This window comes from Quercus lobata, chromosome 11 (genome assembly GCF_001633185.2).
Source record: "Quercus lobata isolate SW786 chromosome 11, ValleyOak3.0 Primary Assembly, whole genome shotgun sequence".
Taxonomy (NCBI): Eukaryota; Viridiplantae; Streptophyta; class Magnoliopsida; order Fagales; family Fagaceae; genus Quercus; species Quercus lobata.
In genome coordinates this window covers 54,835,346-54,842,833 of record NC_044914.1, presented here as the reverse complement: position 1 = coordinate 54,842,833, position 7,488 = coordinate 54,835,346, and positions in this window count along the sequence as shown.

Genomic DNA, 7,488 nt, shown 5'->3' with positions numbered 1-7,488 from the left:
GTACTCCTTGTTGTGGCTGCCATAAAGGGCTGGTTCCTTAGTCAATTGGATGTGAACAATGCTTTTTTGCATGGTGATTTGGATGAGGAAGTTTATATGGCTCTTCCACAAGGGTTTCATAGCCAGGGGGAGGTAGTTTGTAAGCTGAATAAGTCCTTATATAGGCTAAAACAAGCATCTAGGCAATGGTTTGCCAAGTTTTCTGGCACTTTGTTGCAGCTTGGTTTTACTCAGTCCAAAGCTGACTATTCATTGTTTACTAAGAGGCAAGGTGATGTTTTCATGATGCTTTTGGTGTATGTGGATGATGTCTTAATAGCTTGTAATGATAAGGCTGAGATAGACAGATTCAAGGTTTTGTTGGATGACAGGTTCAAGCTCAAAGACTTAGGTGACTTAAAGTACTTTCTTGGATTGGAGGTTGCTAGATCAGCCAAGGGAATTGCCCTTTGTCAAAGGAAATACACTCTTGAGGTGCTTAATGATGCTGGTATGTTAGGGTGTAAACCAGCTAAGACCCCTATGGATCAAAGTCTCAAGTTAAGTCAATTGGAAGGAGAAGAGCTCAAAGATCCCAGCATCTACAGAAGGCTAATTGGGAGATTATTGTATCTGACCATCACAAGGCCAAACATCACTTTTGCTGTTCATAAGCTTAGCCAATACATGTCCAAACCAAGAAAACCACATTTAGATGCAGCCTATAGAATCTTACAGTACTTGAAGAATGAACCAGGGAAGGGTCTCTTATTTTCTTCCAAGACAGATTTACATTTGAAAGGCTTTGCAGATGCTGATTGGGCTTCATGTTGTGATACAAGGAAGTCAATAACAGGTTATAGCATTTTTATTGGAGATTCTTTGGTGTCTTGGAAATCAAAGAAGCAGTCCACAGTCTCCAGGTCCTCAGCAGAAGCAGAGTATAGAGCTATGGCAGTTGCAACATGTGAACTTGTGTGGATTTTGTACTTTCTAAAGGATATTGGAGTTAAACATGACAAAGAAGCATCGTTGTTCTGTGATAGCCAGGCAGCATTGCACATTGGTTCCAATCCCGTTTTTCATGAGAGAACCAAGCACATTGAAATAGACTGTCATGTAGTCAGGGATAAAGTTTTGGAAGGTGTCATCAAGCTTAATCATGTGAGGTCTCATTGTCAATTAGCAGATATGCTTACCAAAGCATTGGGGTACAATCAATTTTCCAATCTTGTTGACAAGATCGGGATGATGAATATACACACACCAGCTGCTCTTGAGGGGGAGTATCAGAATAGCAGTGAAGATGATCACAAGGAAGCAAGAGCAGAGCATGAGACAGCAGAGCTTAATTTGAGTGAAGAACAAAGTGCTGCATAAACGACATCAAAACCATGAAGAAACGGCAAGTAGTTTTAGTGTCTGTATTAATACCCACACGTGGGAAAGTTAGTTTGCTGTATAAAGACACGTGTAGAAGTTAGTTAGTTGAGTTTGTTAGTCTCTGTTTTTCAGTTAGATCAGTTCCGTTGCTTGGGTCAATCTATATATAGTCTTGTACATTCATCTTTGTAATTAATAAAAAGATAGATATTCTTCACTTTTCTGATAATCCCAGACCCAGAAAAAGCAGAGACCCATCCTTCTTCAGAGGAGCTCAGCACAAACAAGCTCATTCCGTTTTTCGCAGTAAAGCTCTACAAGAACGACTTTTTTGGTGCTATAGGCTCCCATCTTTATTGCGTTGATAATGTCGGTTCTGTTCAACATATACGGACCCTTAACGTTAAAAGCCCTAGTGATGGTTGGAAGTTTGGTCCTCCAATGACTACTGCTAGAAACATGTCTTTCAGTCACACCATGGCTCTGGATGGTAAGTTATATGTGTTAGGTGGCTTACCTCCTTTTCCACCACAATCCCAACAACATCAATATCACTGGATGGAGGTTTTTGATCCTAGCTCAAACACATGGGAAGCTTTGCCCAATCCTCCATCTGAAATTCACCCTCGTCAGATGATTACTGCAGTTATTGAGTCCAGAAAACAGATTCTTGTAACTTCATTGCTTGAGCTTCCTAATAATGAAAGGTCTGCTTATTCTGAAGCTAAATTCTACACATACAATGTCACTACTCGTTGTTGGGCAACACTTGAGTCTCCTGTGCGCAAGCTACGTGGTGGGAGTATTCATAAGCTCTCTAATGTAGCGGTTGGTAATACTCTTTATTGGGCTTTCTTAGAAAAAGATTATTTGGTTGTGCAGGCTTACGATCTAGATAAGGATGTATGGTTCGAGGGCAGTGAGAACATTCGCGAAGAATTTTTTGGGAAGCATGAATATCCTAGTTATAGTAGTAAACTTGGTCGAGTTCCTTTTCTCCACTTATATGATCAGAAATTTTGTCTTCTCATGCGGTCTGACTTCTCTAAAAGGAATAGGAAGTGGAAGCTACTTGAACGGGAAACTCATTACCTTAATTGCTTCATATTTGAGGTTACTCCTATATTCAAGAACCAAGACGAGTATGGTTTTTGGGAGTTGAATATTTCCGTTGTGTCTGTCAAAAAATCTCCCATGGATCACAATTTTATAATCTTGGATAGCCTGTTGATGTAAGTTTCCGACTACAGACAGTTGCCTTCGGTTTGGACTTTGGAGCCTAAAATCACAGCAGAAGGCAAAAATCATAGCAGGAAGATGGTGTCAAAATTGGAATTTTATGAAATTTGACAACCGAAAGGAAACACTCTTCCAATTTAGAGTTGTGCTTTGCCTTTTTAGTAATTTTTTTTTTCTGTAATAACTTCTCACTTAAAAGTTAGAATGAGATCCCACTTGTTTTGGGATGACCATTAAGGTTTATGGTTTATAATTTTTCATTTAACAATATTTTTGCCGCTTAATCTTATTATGATTAGCGCAAATTGTAGCTCCAAGTCAATTCAATTTTTAGATTAATAAAAATTCAATTTTTTTTTTCTATTATTTCCCTATTTTATACATTTGTTCAGTCTAAAAATGTAAATCTTACATTGTTAGTACAATGTAAACTAAAAATTTTCTTAACTTTTGATTGTACAAAGCCTATAACTAGACATTGTGAATGATTTCTTGTGGCTTGTATAATGCTATAAAGGGTGTAGTATTCTTCTTAAATGTGCTAGCTTCTGCAAAATCCTTGTCATCCATAAACTCTTCGACATATCATCCTTCTTCCAATTGCCTCATTATGGTGTTAAAATTATGATGATCTTGCATCCAAAAATTCCAACTACCTTGGACTAAAAAACGATTTGATTTGTAAGTTTTGTATAAATGTATGTGCACATATAATCTTAGCTCTCTACATGATCCTAAGAGCTTTGGAGATATTAAGAGGTCACATCTTATAAAGAAAATCAGCCGTGGCTTGCCAAATGTAATCTGTGGCACCCTTAATGGGATCCATTATCAAAGCTTTAATCTTGCTAAGCACGCAATTCAAGGAGCTTTTGTTATGTGCATGTAAGAATAACTACTCTTAGCCATATATGTCTAAGGATGAAATTGGCTTGATATTGAAAGTTGAGGTATTAAATTGACACAATTAATAGATAAATGACCAAACTGAACTTTACCCATACTTTGAGAACCAAATTAGTAATTTAACCTATGTTCATATATGTTTCTCTTGAACGGATAAATAAGCTTAAATATGCAAAATCTGATTTGCTTGAAGTTATTTTGCATGGTCAAATCAAATTGATGCCAAGTACATCTCATATTCTAAAGATATTTGCAAAACATGACAAGGATTATGACAGGGATTATTTTGATAGTGAAAGCCGGTAAAGACACCTTAATTCCTGATCATTGAGTATCTTTTAGAAGAGTTTAGAATAGGGATACATCTCCAAGGATGAAATCAGCATACTTGTGCATGTGCTTTTATGCGCACATTTAATTTTGAGAGTCTTATTATCAATGAAAAAAAAAATCTTGAGTCTTTAACATGTGTTGGTAAGACAGAAGTTCAAATAGCAGATTCCATGTATATAGTTTTTATTGCTAAATTTACTTGTATTAACAGAGTAGAATTAAACTACAATCAAGGTTAAGTCTACAAAAGGGAGATCACAAAAGAAAAAGGAGAAGAGTTTTGATATGGAGTTTAACTTTCTCTTCCTCTCATTTAATGCCTCTATTTATACTTATGCTTTTATTATTACTATATATATTTGTACGACATGTGTCTTTTAGGAGAAGTATTTGGTATCAAATATTACCATATCAGCAGTATTATATCCAATAAATGTGAGACATGTTAACAAAAAATAACTACCCCACTAACAAATGAAAGACATGTTAGTGAGTAGTTTTTATTATACAAATGTCTCTCATTTATTAGATTTTAATATAAATAACATAGTATCATTTGATATAAAATACTTTTTTTGCCTTCTTGACCTTGATTTTTATGACAACTGCCAAGATTGGACTCAAATTCTTCTATTCTTTTAATCCAAATTATTATAATTGCTTCTTCTGCTAAAGGCTGTCATGTAATAAGCACGCGTTTCAAATGCTTTCTATTATTTACATGCTGTACATGGGTCTTCCTTGCAGAGTTCTTCAATCTTTTTAGCCATGTGTCATGTTGGTTAATGAAAATCAAATTTTACCATAAACAACTACATGCCAAGGTATTTTTTAGCTATAGTATTTGAAAGTACTTGTCTTTTATTTGGGCTTTATTGTGAGTAGAAGAGCTAAATTTTCTACTCTTAAAATAGAATAAAGAAAAAGGGAAGAGCTCATTTAGTATTCCTATATAATATGGAGGCAATCAGACAAACATGCCATTTTGTTTTATTAGAATTGAGGGTCTGAAAGCATGGTTTATAATGTTATTTATGGTAAGTACTAATTATTAATGAGCGAGAACAACAATCTTCTTTTCTCATACATGGAGACAAGTAATCTAGACCAATCAAGTCCATTTGCCTCCTGATGTAAAACTGCAGTTGCTATTTTTTTGGCCCCTTTTGTCTTCTCCTGATACTTAACAACATGTAATTTCCTTGATATATCCAACAAACACTAACATCCAAGTTGGGTGGAAATCTTGACAAATCTAAATACATATTTTTTATTTACTTAGTTTTCAGTTCTTTTTTTTCCCCGAAGAACAGCTATATTGGACATCCATAATCTGTATTTTTGCCTAGCTTTTGCATATACCTCATCGATAACTATGTGCTTTTTTCACAAATATATGTACAAAACTATGTGCTTATGTTACAAGTAGTCCTTATCTTATTTCTTCCAAAGCCGTCCCAAATACATGATCACTACACTTGTGCTTCTTCTCTTAAACCCAAATATACATTGCACAAACCAAATTGACATGAATTATATTTTAGTGTTATTTGCGCATACCTTTTTATGCATTGTTAACGTCACACACTTCTTAAACTTATCTCAACTCTCATCCATGGCAGATTGGTCCCAACTCCCAAATGATGTCCTGCTGTTAATTGCCAAACGCATCAATAGTCGCATCACTCTCAACTGCTTCAGAGCAGTGTGCTCTTCATGGCGGTCCTCGGTTCTTCCAATCAAACTTCGATTAACAATTCCCACGTATGACCCCCAGATAGCCGATCAGTTCTACCTTTCCGAGCGCCCCATATATGTTATTCAATCAATTGAAACTCTTGGAAAAACGATTTCTCCTGAACGTTGGATTGTAAAGATAGAGAAAGATGAAAATGGCATAAACCACCTAGTCCATCCTCTTACAAATTCCAAATTAACAAATGTTGCCTTTGACAAGGTATTGAACTCTTTCGATTTTGGTATTTGTGAATGGAGTAAAGAATATGTTATTCAGTATGCACCAGAGGACCAAGCTCCTGGTGTATCAGGTGACAATGGTGAGAGTAAGTTGGGCTATCAGAAAGGTGGCTTTCATGAGTTTGAGTCCAGGCTGTGAGGATTTTGTATTGCTTTTAGTAGATTATCCTGGCTGGTCTGTTTTCTTATTCAAGTCAGCAGAATTGCAATGGACTAGGTTTTCTACGAATTGTTTGGTTATGATGTGATTCGATTTAGTGGAAAACTTTATGCAGTTGATAGATACAGAACAGTTGTCACAGTTAATCCAACAACTTCAAAAGTAAGTTCAGTTGGGATTTATGGTATGGTTATAGCTGCTGATGAAGTGTGCTTAATTAACTTCTATGACGCTTTGGTTTTGGTTGCAATACATTATATCCTATCAGATGCAGATTTGAGATCAGAAAACCACATTGTTTGCTCTAAGCCAAATGGGGTGCTGGTTGGTTTTAAAATTTTTGTACAGGATGAAGAGCGCTTGAAGTAGGTAAGTGTGAAGAACTTGAAGGAAGTAATTCTATTTTTGGGTACTAGTTGTACGTTTTGGAATGTAGCTTCTGATTTACCTGGCTGCAAGGGAAATTCCATAGTCTTTAGTGAGCCAAGGTGGGAAGCAATTTTTGTTAGGGGTCAATATACTCGCAACAAAAGGGTTATGATATATACGTAGCTGACTTGCAGGCTCGTAAAATTCAACCTTTAAAAAAGTGTCCAGGCTATTCCAATCTGTTCCAGCCACCTCCTGATTCATCTACTTTCACAAGATATCAAATTTGGAAGTAAGTGTTGTGCTCTTTGAATTACCAAAGCTTACTTTAAGTTTTGTTTTGCTTTCATTCCATATTGCTCGGCTTGTTTGTCATCCTTTTAGTTTTTCATTTATTTATTTATTTTATGTTGGCATCTAAAGTTTCTTAAAGTTCGTATTATGGACTAAGAAATAAAGTCTGATCAAACTTGTTTAACAAACAATACAAATTGGAATATCTGATCTTCAAGCATAGATTCCCATGGCCATTTGAACAAAAGTTGAAAGTATAATTTTTTTAGTGCAAATTTCTTGGCTCATTAATTTTTTTAATTCTATAAGTTAATATAGATTGTTAATATTTTTGTAATAGCCATTTCTAATCTTCTTGTTTAGCCTTATCCCATGGATAAGTTGATCTGCAATTGAATTTTTTAGGATTAAAAATTGATTGTACATAACATAAGCATGTTGCCAATAAAACTAGTATTCCTTTTATTACATAGCTTTCATATTGTCATTATCAAATATTTGGTTCCTTTTTTCCATTCCTATCCATAAAACATCTGAAGATTTGTGTTGTTGAATGCAACAGGAGCAAAATCATCAAATTGAGTTGCTTATTTTAAAGGCTTCACAAGGCATAATCTGTTATTTGTATGTACAGAGTTCCACATCTTGATGAGACTGATTCATTTATGGTGACAAAAAAATGGCTATTGTATCTAGATTAGTTGAATTTATATTTCCTTTCACATGGAGAATCTCTCGCAATGGTCAATGGATGAGTGTGTTGCTCTTTATTGGTAGCTGAATCTTCATGAGGAATTTGATGGGGTACCTTAGTCACTACCCTAAAAAATTGCAGCTGCTTTTGTGTG